We start from the raw sequence: 14,444 nt of genomic DNA on the forward strand, positions 1-14,444 counted from the left end.
TTCAGTGCTGGCAGCTTTCCTGTGGGCGCAATCTCTGGACGTTTCCAATTTGGCAGCCGGGCTCTGCCAGAGAGAGATACAGAGTGTTGCCCCATTAGGAAGCAAAGCTTTAGCAGAGCGCGAATGTCTGTGTGGCAGCGAATGCAGTTCCAAGGGACAGTGAAAACCAGCTACAGCTTTCAGTGCTGGCAGCTTTCCTGTGGGCGCAATCTCTGGACGTTTCCAATTTCACTGCCAGGCACTGGGAGAAAGTCATACAGAGTGTTCCCCCATTAGGAAGCAAAGCTTTAGCAGAGCGCGAATGTCTGTGTGGCAGCGAATGCAGTTCCAAGGGACAGTGAAAACCAGCTACATCTTTCAGTGCTGGCAGCTTTCCTGTGGGCGCAATCTCTGGACGTTTCCAATTTGGCAGCCGGGCTCTGCCAGAGAGAGATACAGAGTGTTGCCCCATTAGGAAGCAAAGCTTTAGCAGAGCGCGAATTTCTGTGTGGCAGCGAATGCAGTTCCAAGGGACAGTGAAAACCAGCTACAGCTTTCAGTGCTGGCACCTTTCCTGTGGGCGCAATCTCTGGACGTTTCCAATTTCACTGCCGGGCTCTGCCAGAGAGAGATACAGAGTGTTGCCCCATTACGAAGCAATGCTTTAGCAGAGCGCGAATGTCTGTGTGGCAGCGAATGCAGTTCCAAGGGACAGTGAAAACCAGCTACAGCTTTCAGTGCTGGCAGCTTTCCTGTGGGCGCAATCTCTGGACGTTTCCAATTTCACTGCCGGGCTCTGCCAGAGAGAGATACAGAGTGTTGCCCCATTAGGAAGCAAAGCTTTAGCAGAGCGCGAATGTCTGTGTGGCAGCGAATGCAGTTCCAAGGGACAGTGAAAACCAGCTACAGCTTTCAGTGCTGGCAGCTTTCCTGTGGGCGCAATCTCTGGACGTTTCCAATTTCACTGCCGGGCTCTGCCAGAGAGAGATACAGAGTGTTGCCCCATTAGGAAGCAAAGCTTTAGCAGAGCGCGAATTTCTGTGTGGCAGCGAATGCAGTTCCAAGGGACAGTGAAAACCAGCTACAGCTTTCAGTGCTGGCAGCTTTCCTGTGGGCGCAATCTCTGGACGTTTCCAATTTGGCAGCCGGGCTCTGCCACAGAGAGATACAGAGTGTTGCCCCATTAGGAAGCAATGCTTTAGCAGAGCGCGAATGTCTGTGTGGCAGCGAATGCTGTTCCAAGGGACAGTGAAAACCAGCTAGACCTTTCAGTGCTGGCAGCTTTCCTGTGGGCGCAATCTCTGGACGTTTCCAATTTCACTGCCGGGCTCTGCCAGAGAGAGATACAGAGTGTTGCCCCATTAGGAAGCAAAGCTTTAGCAGAGCGCGAATGTCTGTGTGGCAGCGAATGCAGTTCCAAGGGACAGTGAAAACCAGCTACAGCTGTCAGTGCTGGCAGCTTTCCTGTGGGCGCAATCTCTGGACGTTTCCAATTTGGCAGCCGGGCTCTGCCAGAGAGAGATACAGAGTGTTGCCCCATTAGGAAGCAAAGCTTTAGCAGAGCGCGAATGTCTGTGTGGCAGCGAATGCAGTTCCAAGGGACAGTGAAAACGAGCTACAGCTTTCAGTGCTGGCAGCTTTCCTGTGGGCGCAATCTCTGGACGTTTCCAATTTCACTGCCAGGCACTGGGAGAAAGTCATACAGAGTGTTCCCCCATTAGGAAGCAAAGCTTTAGCAGAGCGCGAATGTCTGTGTGGCAGCGAATGCAGTTCCAAGGGACAGTGAAAACCCGCTACATCTTTCAGTGCTGGCAGCTTTCCTGTGGGCGCAATCTCTGGACGTTTCCAATTTGGCAGCCGGGCTCTGCCAGAGAGAGATACAGAGTGTTGCCCCATTACGAAGCAATGCTTTAGCAGAGCGCGAATGTCTGTGTGGCAGCGAATGCAGTTCCAAGGGACAGTGAAAACCAGCTACAGCTTTCAGTGCTGGCAGCTTTCCTGTGGGCGCAATCTCTGGACGTTTCCAATTTCACTGCCTGGCTCTGCCAGAGAGAGATACAGAGTGTTGCCCCATTAGGAAGCAAAGCTTTAGCAGAGCGCGAATGTCTGTGTGGCAGCGAATGCAGTTCCAAGGGACAGTGAAAACCAGCTACAGCTTTCAGTGCTGGCAGCTTTCCTGTGGGCGCAATCTCTGGACGTTTTCAATTTGGCAGCCGGGCACTGGGAGAAAGTCATACAGAGTGTTGCCCCATTATCTAGGAATGCTTTTGTAGAGCGCGAATGTCTGTGTGGCAACGAATGCAGTTCCAAGGGACAGTGAAAACGAGCTACAGCTTTCAGTGCTGGCAGCTTTCCTGTGGGCGCAATCTCTGGACGTTTCCAATTTCACTGGCGGGCTCTGCCAGAGAGAGATACAGAGTGTTGCCCCATAACGAAGCAATGCTTTAGCAGAGCGCGAATGTCTGTGTGGCAGCAAATGCAGTTCCAAGGGACAGTGAAAACCAGCTACAGCTTTCAGAGCTGGCAGCTTTCCTGTGGGCACAATCTCTGGACGTTTCCAATTTCACTGCCGGACTCTGCCAGAGAGAGATACAGAGTGTTGCCCCATTACGAAGCAAAGCTTTAGCAGAGCGCGAATGTCTGTAAGGCAGCGAATGCAGTTCTAAGGGACAGTGAAAACCAGCTAGAGCTTTCAGTGCTGGCAGCTTTCCTGTGGGCGCAATCTCTGGACGTTTCCAATTTGGCAGCCGGGCTCTGCCAGAGAGAGATACAGAGTGTTTCCCCATTACGAAGCAAAGCTTTAGCAGAGCGCGAATGTCTGTGTGGCAGCGAATGCAGTTCCAAGGGACAGTGAAAACCAGCTACAGCTTTCAGTGCTGGCAGCTTTCCTGTGGGCGCAATCTCTGAACGTTTCCAATGTCACTGCCAGGCACTGGGAGAAAGTCATACAGAGTGTTGCCCCATTATCTAGGAATGCTTTTGTAGAGCGCGAATGTCTGTGTGGCAGCGAATGCAGTTCCAAGGGACAGTGAAAACCAGCTACAGCTTTCAGTGCTGGCAGGTTTCCTGTGGGCACAATCTCTGGACGTTTCCAATTTGACAGCCGGGCTCTGCCAGAGAGAGATACAGAGTGTTGCCCCATTAGGAAGCAAAGCTTTAGCAGAGCGCGAATGTCTGTGTGGCAGCGAATGCAGTTCCAAGGGACAGTGAAAACCAGCTACAGCTTTCAGTGCTGGCAGCTTTCCTGTGGGCGCAATCTCTGGACGTTTCCAATTTCACTGCCGGGCTCTGCCAGAGAGAGATACAGAGTGTTTCCCCATTAGGAAGCAAAGCTTTAGCAGAGCGCGAATTTCTGTGTGGCAGCGAATGCAGTTCCAAGGGACAGTGAAAACCAGCTACAGCTTTCAGTGCTGGCAGCTTTCCTGTGGGCGCAATCTCTGGACGTTTCCAATTTGGCAGCCGGGCTCTGCCACAGAGAGATACAGAGTGTTGCCCCATTAGGAAGCAATGCTTTAGCAGAGCGCGAATGTCTGTGTGGCAGCGAATGCTGTTCCAAGGGACAGTGAAAACCAGCTAGACCTTTCAGTGCTGGCAGCTTTCCTGTGGGCGCAATCTCTGGACGTTTCCAATTTCACTGCCGGGCTCTGCCAGAGAGAGATACAGAGTGTTGCCCCATTAGGAAGCAAAGCTTTAGCAGAGCGCGAATGTCTGTGTGGCAGCGAATGCAGTTCCAAGGGACAGTGAAAACCAGCTACAGCTGTCAGTGCTGGCAGCTTTCCTGTGGGCGCAATCTCTGGACGTTTCCAATTTGGCAGCCGGGCTCTGCCAGAGAGAGATACAGAGTGTTGCCCCATTAGGAAGCAAAGCTTTAGCAGAGCGCGAATGTCTGTGTGGCAGCGAATGCAGTTCCAAGGGACAGTGAAAACGAGCTACAGCTTTCAGTGCTGGCAGCTTTCCTGTGGGCGCAATCTCTGGACGTTTCCAATTTCACTGCCAGGCACTGGGAGAAAGTCATACAGAGTGTTCCCCCATTAGGAAGCAAAGCTTTAGCAGAGCGCGAATGTCTGTGTGGCAGCGAATGCAGTTCCAAGGGACAGTGAAAACCCGCTACATCTTTCAGTGCTGGCAGCTTTCCTGTGGGCGCAATCTCTGGACGTTTCCAATTTGGCAGCCGGGCTCTGCCAGAGAGAGATACAGAGTGTTGCCCCATTACGAAGCAATGCTTTAGCAGAGCGCGAATGTCTGTCTACCAGCGAATGCAGTTCCAAGGGACAGTGAAAACCAGCTACATCTTTCAGTGCTGGCAGCTTTCCTGTGGGCGCAATCTCTGGACGTTTCCAATTTCACTGCCTGGCTCTGCCAGAGAGAGATACAGAGTGTTGCCCCATTAGGAAGCAAAGCTTTAGCAGAGCGCGAATGTCTGTGTGGCAGCGAATGCAGTTCCAAGGGACAGTGAAAACCAGCTAGAGCTTTCAGTGCTGGCAGCTTTCCTGTGGGCGCAATCTCTGGACGTTTTCAATTTGGCAGCCGGGCACTGGGAGAAAGTCATACAGAGTGTTGCCCCATTATCTAGGAATGCTTTTGTAGAGCGCGAATGTCTGTGTGGCAACGAATGCAGTTCCAAGGGACAGTGAAAACGAGCTACAGCTTTCAGTGCTGGCAGCTTTCCTGTGGGCGCAATCTCTGGACGTTTCCAATTTCACTGCCGGGCTCTGCCAGAGAGAGATACAGAGTGTTGCCCCATAACGAAGCAATGCTTTAGCAGAGCGCGAATGTCTGTGTGGCAGCAAATGCAGTTCCAAGGGACAGTGAAAACCAGCTACAGCTTTCAGAGCTGGCAGCTTTCCTGTGGGCACAATCTCTGGACGTTTCCAATTTCACTGCCGGACTCTGCCAGAGAGAGATACAGAGTGTTGCCCCATTAGGAAGCAAAGCTTTAGCAGAGCGCGAATGTCTGTGTGGCAGCGAATGCAGTTCCAAGGGACAGTGAAAACCAGCTACAGCTTTCAGTGCTGGCAGCTTTCCTGTGGGCGCAATCTCTGGACGTTTCCAATTTCACTGCCGGGCTCTGCCAGAGAGAGATACAGAGTGTTGCCCCATTACGAAGCAATGCTTTAGCAGAGCGCGAATGTCTGTGTGGCAGTGAATGCAGTTCCAAGGGACAGTGAAAACCAGCTAGAGCTTTCAGTGCTGGCAGCTTTCCTGTGGGCGCAATCTCTGGACGTTTCCAATTTCACTGCCAGGCACTGGGAGAAAGTCATACAGAGTGTTCCCCCTTTACCAAGTAAAGCTTCAGCAGAATGCAAATGTCTGTGTGGCAGCGAATGCAGTTCCAAGGGACAGTGAAAACCAGCTACAGCTTTCAGTGCTGGCAGCTTTCCTGTGGGCGCAATCTCTGGACGTTTCCAATTTCACTGCCAGGCACTGGGAGAAAGTCATACAGAGTGTTGCCCCATTATCTAGGAATGCTTTTGTAGAGCGCGAATGTCTGTGTGGCAGCGAATGCAGTTCCAAGGGACAGTGAAAACCAGCTACAGATTTCAGTGCTGGCAGCTTTCCTGTGGGCGCAATCTCTGGACGTTTCCAATTTGACACCCGGGCTCTGCCAGAGATAGATACAGAGTGTTGCCCCATTAGGAAGCAAAGCTTTAGCAGAGCGCGAATGTCTGTGTGGCAGCAAATGCAGTTCCAAGGGACAGTGAAAACCAGCTACAGCTTTCAGTGCTGGCAGCTTTCCTGTGGGCACAATCTCTGAACGTTTCCAATTTCACTGCCAGGCACTGGGAGAAAGTCATATAGAGTGTTGCCCCATTATCTAGGAATGCTTTTGTAGAGCGCGAATGTCTGTGTGGCAGCGAATGCAGTTCCAAGGGACAGTGAAAACCAGCTACAGCTTTCAGTGCTGGCAGGTTTCCTGTGGGCGCAATCTCTGGACGTTTCCAATTTGACAGCCGGGCTCTGCCAGAGAGAGATACAGAGTGTTGCCCCATTAGGAAGCAAAGCTTTAGCAGAGCGCGAATGTCTGTGTGGCAGCGAATGCAGTTCCAAGGGACAGTGAAAACCAGCTAGAGCTTTCAGTGCTGGCAGCTTTCCTGTGGGCGCAATCTCTGGACGTTTCCAATTTCACTGCCAGGCACTGGGAGAAAGTCATACAGAGTGTTCCCCCATTAGGAAGCAAAGCTTTAGCAGAGCGTGAATGTCTGTGTGGCAGCGAATGCAGTTCCAAGGGACAGTGAAAACGAGCTACAGCTTTCAGTGCTGGCAGCTTTCCTGTGGGCGCAATCTCTGGACGTTTCCAATTTCACTGCCGGGCTCTGCCAGAGAGAGATACAGAATGTTGCCCCATTACGAAGCAATGCTTTAGCAGAGCGCGAATGTCTGTGTGGCAGCGAATGCAGTTCTAAGGGACAGTGAAAACCAGCTACAGCTTTCAGTGCTGGCAGCTTTCCTGTGGGCGCAATCTCTGGACGTTTCCAATTTCACTGCCGGGCTCTGCCAGAGAGAGATACAGAGTCTTGCCCCATTACGAAGCAATGCTTTAGCAGAGCGCGAATGTCTGTGTGGCAGCGAATGCAGTTCCAAGGGACAGTGAAAACCAGCTACATCTTTCAGTGCTGGCAGCTTTCCTGTGGGCGCAATCTCTGGACGTTTCCAATTTGGCAGCCGGGCTCTGCCAGAGAGAGATACAGAGTGTTGCCCCATTAGGAAGCAAAGCTTTAGCAGAGCGCGAATGTCTGTGTGGCAGCGAATGCAGTTCCAAGGGACAGTGAAAACCAGCTACAGCTTTCAGTGCTGGCAGCTTTCCTGTGGGCGCAATCTCTGGACGTTTCCAATTTCACTGCCAGGCACTGGGAGAAAGTCATACAGAGTGTTCCCCCATTAGGAAGCAAAGCTTTAGCAGAGCGCGAATGTCTGTGTGGCAGCGAATGCAGTTCCAAGGGACAGTGAAAACCAGCTACATCTTTCAGTGCTGGCAGCTTTCCTGTGGGCGCAATCTCTGGACGTTTCCAATTTGGCAGCCGGGCTCTGCCAGAGAGAGATACAGAGTGTTGCCCCATTACGAAGCAATGCTTTAGCAGAGCGCGAATGTCTGTGTGGCAGCGAATGCAGTTCCAAGGGACAGTGAAAACCAGCTACATCTTTCAGTGCTGGCAGCTTTCCTGTGGGCGCAATCTCTGGACGTTTCCAATTTGGCAGCCGGGCTCTGCCAGAGAGAGATACAGAGTGTTGCCCCATTAGGAAGCAAAGCTTTAGCAGAGCGCGAATTTCTGTGTGGCAGCGAATGCAGTTCCAAGGGACAGTGAAAACCAGCTACAGCTTTCAGTGCTGGCACCTTTCCTGTGGGCGCAATCTCTGGACGTTTCCAATTTCACTGCCGGGCTCTGCCAGAGAGAGATACAGAGTGTTGCCCCATTACGAAGCAATGCTTTAGCAGAGCGCGAATGTCTGTGTGGCAGTGAATGCAGTTCCAAGGGACAGTGAAAACCAGCTACAGCTTTCAGTGCTGGCAGGTTTCCTGTGGGCACAATCTCTGGACGTTTCCAATTTGACAGCCGGGCTCTGCCAGAGAGAGATACAGAGTGTTGCCCCATTAGGAAGCAAAGCTTTAGCAGAGCTCGAATGTCTGTGTGGCAGCGAATGCAGTTCCAAGGGACAGTGAAAACCAGCTACAGCTTTCAGTGCTGGCAGCTTTCCTGTGGGCGCAATCTCTGGACGTTTCAAATTTCACTGCCAGGCCCTGGGAGAAAGTCATACAGAGTGTTCCCCCTTTACCAAGTAAAGCTTCAGCAGAATGCAAATGTCTGTGTGGCAGCGAATGCAGTTCCAAGGGACAGTGAAAACCACGTAGAGCTTTCAATGCTGGCAGCTTTCCTGTGGGCGCAATCTCTGGACGTTTCCAATTTCACTGCCGGGCTCTGCCAGAGAGAGATACAGAGTGTTGACCCATTAGGAAGCAAAGCTTTAGCAGAGCGCGAATGTCTGTGTGGCAGCGAATGCAGTTCCAAGGGACAGTGAAAACCAGCTACAGCTTTCAGTGCTGGCAGCTTTCCTGTGGGCGCAATCTCTGGACGTTTCCAATTTCACTGCCGGGCTCTGCCAGAGAGAGATACAGAGTGTTGCCCCATTAGGAAGCAAAGCTTTAGCAGAGCGCGAATGTCTGTGTGGCAGCGAATGCAGTTCCAAGGGACAGTGAGAACCAGCTAGAGCTTTCAGTGCTGGCAGCTTTCCTGTGGGCGCAATCTCTGGACGTTTTCAATTTGGCAGCCGGGCACTGGGAGAAAGTCATACAGAGTGTTGCCCCATTATCTAGGAATGCTTTTGTAGAGCGCGAATGTCTGTGTGGCAACGAATGCAGTTCCAAGGGACAGTGAAAACGAGCTACAGCTTTCAGTGCTGGCAGCTTTCCTGTGGGCGCAATCTCTGGACGTTTCCAATTTCACTGCCGGGCTCTGCCAGAGAGAGATACAGAGTGTTGCCCCATAACGAAGCAATGCTTTAGCAGAGCGCGAATGTCTGTGTGGCAGCAAATGCAGTTCCAAGGGACAGTGAAAACCAGCTACAGCTTTCAGAGCTGGCAGCTTTCCTGTGGGCACAATCTCTGGACGTTTCCAATTTCACTGCCGGACTCTGCCAGAGAGAGATACAGAGTGTTGCCCCATTACGAAGCAAAGCTTTAGCAGAGCGCGAATGTCTGTAAGGCAGCGAATGCAGTTCTAAGGGACAGTGAAAACCAGCTACAGCTTTCAGTGCTGGCAGCTTTCCTGTGGGCGCAATCTGTGGACGTTTCCAATTTGGCAGCCGGGCTCTGCCAGAGAGAGATACAGAGTGTTTCCCCATTACGAAGCAAAGCTTTAGCAGAGCGCGAATGTCTGTGTGGCAGCGAATGCAGTTCCAAGGGACAGTGAAAACCAGCTACAGCTTTCAGTGCTGGCAGCTTTCCTGTGGGCGCAATCTCTGAACGTTTCCAATGTCACTGCCAGGCACTGGGAGAAAGTCATACAGAGTGTTGCCCCATTATCTAGGAATGCTTTTGTAGAGCGCGAATGTCTGTGTGGCAGCGAATGCAGTTCCAAGGGACAGTGAAAACCAGCTACAGCTTTCAGTGCTGGCAGGTTTCCTGTGGGCACAATCTCTGGACGTTTCCAATTTGACAGCCGGGCTCTGCCAGAGAGAGATACAGAGTGTTGCCCCATTAGGAAGCAAAGCTTTAGCAGAGCGCGAATGTCTGTGTGGCAGCGAATGCAGTTCCAAGGGACAGTGAAAACCAGCTACAGCTTTCAGTGCTGGCAGCTTTCCTGTGGGCGCAATCTCTGGACGTTTCCAATTTCACTGCCGGGCTCTGCCAGAGAGAGATACAGAGTGTTTCCCCATTAGGAAGCAAAGCTTTAGCAGAGCGCGAATTTCTGTGTGGCAGCGAATGCAGTTCCAAGGGACAGTGAAAACCAGCTACAGCTTTCAGTGCTGGCAGCTTTCCTGTGGGCGCAATCTCTGGACGTTTCCAATTTGGCAGCCGGGCTCTGCCACAGAGAGATACAGAGTGTTGCCCCATTAGGAAGCAATGCTTTAGCAGAGCGCGAATGTCTGTGTGGCAGCGAATGCTGTTCCAAGGGACAGTGAAAACCAGCTAGACCTTTCAGTGCTGGCAGCTTTCCTGTGGGCGCAATCTCTGGACGTTTCCAATTTCACTGCCGGGCTCTGCCAGAGAGAGATACAGAGTGTTGCCCCATTAGGAAGCAAAGCTTTAGCAGAGCGCGAATGTCTGTGTGGCAGCGAATGCAGTTCCAAGGGACAGTGAAAACCAGCTGCAGCTGTCAGTGCTGGCAGCTTTCCTGTGGGCGCAATCTCTGGACGTTTCCAATTTGGCAGCCGGGCTCTGCCAGAGAGAGATACAGAGTGTTGCCCCATTAGGAAGCAAAGCTTTAGCAGAGCGCGAATGTCTGTGTGGCAGCGAATGCAGTTCCAAGGGACAGTGAAAACGAGCTACAGGTTTCAGTGCTGGCAGCTTTCCTGTGGGCGCAATCTCTGGACGTTTCCAATTTCACTGCCAGGCACTGGGAGAAAGTCATACAGAGTGTTCCCCCATTAGGAAGCAAAGCTTTAGCAGAGCGCGAATGTCTGTGTGGCAGCGAATGCAGTTCCAAGGGACAGTGAAAACCCGCTACATCTTTCAGTGCTGGCAGCTTTCCTGTGGGCGCAATCTCTGGACGTTTCCAATTTGGCAGCCGGGCTCTGCCAGAGAGAGATACAGAGTGTTGCCCCATTACGAAGCAATGCTTTAGCAGAGCGCGAATGTCTGTCTACCAGCGAATGCAGTTCCAAGGGACAGTGAAAACCAGCTACATCTTTCAGTGCTGGCAGCTTTCCTGTGGGCGCAATCTCTGGACGTTTCCAATTTCACTGCCTGGCTCTGCCAGAGAGAGATACAGAGTGTTGCCCCATTAGGAAGCAAAGCTTTAGCAGAGCGCGAATGTCTGTGTGGCAGCGAATGCAGTTCCAAGGGACAGTGAAAACCAGCTAGAGCTTTCAGTGCTGGCAGCTTTCCTGTGGGCGCAATCTCTGGACGTTTTCAATTTGGCAGCCGGGCACTGGGAGAAAGTCATACAGAGTGTTGCCCCATTATCTAGGAATGCTTTTGTAGAGCGCGAATGTCTGTGTGGCAACGAATGCAGTTCCAAGGGACAGTGAAAACGAGCTACAGCTTTCAGTGCTGGCAGCTTTCCTGTGGGCGCAATCTCTGGACGTTTCCAATTTCACTGCCGGGCTCTGCCAGAGAGAGATACAGAGTGTTGCCCCATAACGAAGCAATGCTTTAGCAGAGCGCGAATGTCTGTTTGGCAGCGAATGCAGTTCCAAGGGACAGTGAAAACCAGCTACAGCTTTCAGAGCTGGCAGCTTTCCTGTGGGCACAATCTCTGGACGTTTCCAATTTCACTGCCGGACTCTGCCAGAGAGAGATACAGGGTGTTGCCCCATTAGGAAGCAAAGCTTTAGCAGAGCGCGAATGTCTGTGTGGCAGCGAATGCAGTTCCAAGGGACAGTGAAAACCAGCTACAGCTTTCAGTGCTGGCAGCTTTCCTGTGGGCGCAATCTCTGGACGTTTCCAATTTCACTGCCGGGCTCTGCCAGAGAGAGATACAGAGTGTTGCCCCATTACGAAGCAATGCTTTAGCAGAGCGCGAATGTCTGTGTGGCAGTGAATGCAGTTCCAAGGGACAGTGAAAACCAGCTAGAGCTTTCAGTGCTGGCAGCTTTCCTGTGGGCGCAATCTCTGGACGTTTCCAATTTCACTGCCAGGCACTGGGAGAAAGTCATACAGAGTGTTCCCCCTTTACCAAGTAAAGCTTCAGCAGAATGCAAATGTCTGTGTGGCAGCGAATGCAGTTCCAAGGGACAGTGAAAACCAGCTACAGCTTTCAGTGCTGGCAGCTTTCCTGTGGGCGCAATCTCTGGACGTTTCCAATTTCACTGCCAGGCACTGGGAGAAAGTCATACAGAGTGTTGCCCCATTATCTAGGAATGCTTTTGTAGAGCGCGAATGTCTGTGTGGCAGCGAATGCAGTTCCAAGGGACAGTGAAAACCAGCTACAGATTTCAGTGCTGGCAGCTTTCCTGTGGGCGCAATCTCTGGATGTTTCCAATTTGACACCCGGGCTCTGCCAGAGATAGATACAGAGTGTTGCCCCATTAGGAAGCAAAGCTTTAGCAGAGCGCGAATGTCTGTGTGGCAGCAAATGCAGTTCCAAGGGACAGTGAAAACCAGCTACAGCTTTCAGTGCTGGCAGCTTTCCTGTGGGCACAATCTCTGAACGTTTCCAATTTCACTGCCAGGCACTGGGAGAAAGTCATACAGAGTGTTGCCCCATTATCTAGGAATGCTTTTGTAGAGCGCGAATGTCTGTGTGGCAGCGAATGCAGTTCCAAGGGACAGTGAAAACCAGCTAGAGCTTTCAGTGCTGGCAGGTTTCCTGTGGGCGCAATCTCTGGACGTTTCCAATTTGACAGCCAGGCTCTGCCAGAGAGAGATACAGAGTGTTGCCCCATTAGGAAGCAAAGCTTTAGCAGAGCGCGAATGTCTGTGTGGCAGCGAATGCAGTTCCAAGGGACAGTGAAAACCAGCTAGAGCTTTCAGTGCTGGCAGCTTTCCTGTGGGCGCAATCTCTGGACGTTTCCAATTTCACTGCCAGGCACTGGGAGAAAGTCATACAGAGTGTTCCCCCATTAGGAAGCAAAGCTTTAGCAGAGCGTGAATGTCTGTGTGGCAGCGAATGCAGTTCCAAGGGACAGTGAAAACGAGCTACAGCTTTCAGTGCTGGCAGCTTTCCTGTGGGCGCAATCTCTGGACGTTTCCAATTTCACTGCCGGGCTCTGCCAGAGAGAGATACAGAATGTTGCCCCATTACGAAGCAATGCTTTAGCAGAGCGCGAATGTCTGTGTGGCAGCGAATGCAGTTCTAAGGGACAGTGAAAACCAGCTACAGCTTTCAGTGCTGGCAGCTTTCCTGTGGGCGCAATCTCTGGACGTTTCCAATTTCACTGCCGGGCTCTGCCAGAGAGAGATACAGAGTCTTGCCCCATTACGAAGCAATGCTTTAGCAGAGCGCGAATGTCTGTGTGGCAGCGAATGCAGTTCCAAGGGACAGTGAAAACCAGCTACATCTTTCAGTGCTGGCAGCTTTCCTGTGGGCGCAATCTCTGGACGTTTCCAATTTGGCAGCCGGGCTCTGCCAGAGAGAGATACAGAGTGTTGCCCCATTAGGAAGCAAAGCTTTAGCAGAGCGCGAATGTCTGTGTGGCAGCGAATGCAGTTCCAAGGGACAGTGAAAACCAGCTACAGCTTTCAGTGCTGGCAGCTTTCCTGTGGGCGCAATCTCTGGACGTTTCCAATTTCACTGCCAGGCACTGGGAGAAAGTCATACAGAGTGTTCCCCCATTAGGAAGCAAAGCTTTAGCAGAGCGCGAATGTCTGTGTGGCAGCGAATGCAGTTCCAAGGGACAGTGAAAACCAGCTACATCTTTCAGTGCTGGCAGCTTTCCTGTGGGCGCAATCTCTGGACGTTTCCAATTTGGCAGCCGGGCTCTGCCAGAGAGAGATACAGAGTGTTGCCCCATTACGAAGCAATGCTTTAGCAGAGCGCGAATGTCTGTGTGGCAGCGAATGCAGTTCCAAGGGACAGTGAAAACCAGCTACATCTTTCAGTGCTGGCAGCTTTCCTGTGGGCGCAATCTCTGGACGTTTCCAATTTGGCAGCCGGGCTCTGCCAGAGAGAGATACAGAGTGTTGCCCCATTAGGAAGCAAAGCTTTAGCAGAGCGCGAATTTCTGTGTGGCAGCGAATGCAGTTCCAAGGGACAGTGAAAACCAGCTACAGCTTTCAGTGCTGGCACCTTTCCTGTGGGCGCAATCTCTGGACGTTTCCAATTTCACTGCCGGGCTCTGCCAGAGAGAGATACAGAGTGTTGCCCCATTAGGAAGCAAAGCTTTAGCAGAGCGCGAATGTCTGTGTGGCAGCGAATGCAGTTCAAAGGGACAGTGAAAACCAGCTACAGCTTTCAGTGCTGGCAGCTTTCCTGTGGGCGCAATCTCTGGACGTTTCCAATTTCACTGCCGGGCTCTGCCAGAGAGAGATACAGAGTGTTGCCCCATTACGAAGCAATGCTTTAGCAGAGCGCGAATGTCTGTGTGGCAGTGAATGCAGTTCCAAGGGACAGTGAAAACCAGCTACAGCTTTCAGTGCTGGCAGGTTTCCTGTGGGCGCAATCTCTGGACGTTTCCAATTTGACAGCCGGGCTCTGCCAGAGAGAGATACAGAGTGTTGCCCCATTAGGAAGCAAAGCTTTAGCAGAGCTCGAATGTCTGTGTGGCAGCGAATGCAGTTCCAAGGGACAGTGAAAACCAGCTACAGCTTTCAGTGCTGGCAGCTTTCCTGTGGGCGCAATCTCTGGACGTTTCCAATTTCACTGCCAGGCCCTGGGAGAAAGTCATACAGAGTGTTCCCCCTTTACCAAGTAAAGCTTCAGCAGAATGCAAATGTCTGTGTGGCAGCGAATGCAGTTCCAAGGGACAGTGAAAACCACGTAGAGCTTTCAATGCTGGCAGCTTTCCTGTGGGCGCAATCTCTGGACGTTTCCAATTTCACTGCCGGGCTCTGCCAGAGAGAGATACAGAGTGTTGACCCATTAGGAAGCAAAGCTTTAGCAGAGCGCGAATGTCTGTGTGGCAGCGAATGCAGTTCCAAGGGACAGTGAAAACCAGCTACAGCTTTCAGTGCTGGCAGCTTTCCTGTGGGCGCAATCTCTGGACGTTTCCAATTTCACTGCCGGGCTCTGCCAGAGAGAGATACAGAGTGTTGCCCCATTAGGAAGCAAAGCTTTAGCAGAGCGCGAATGTCTGTGTGGCAGCGAATGCAGTTCCAAGGGACAGTGAAAACCAGCTACAGCTTTCAGTGCTGGCAGCTTTCCTGTGGG

Source organism: Mycteria americana, unplaced genomic scaffold (genome assembly GCF_035582795.1).
Source record: "Mycteria americana isolate JAX WOST 10 ecotype Jacksonville Zoo and Gardens unplaced genomic scaffold, USCA_MyAme_1.0 Scaffold_35, whole genome shotgun sequence".
Lineage (NCBI taxonomy): Eukaryota > Metazoa > Chordata > Aves > Ciconiiformes > Ciconiidae > Mycteria > Mycteria americana.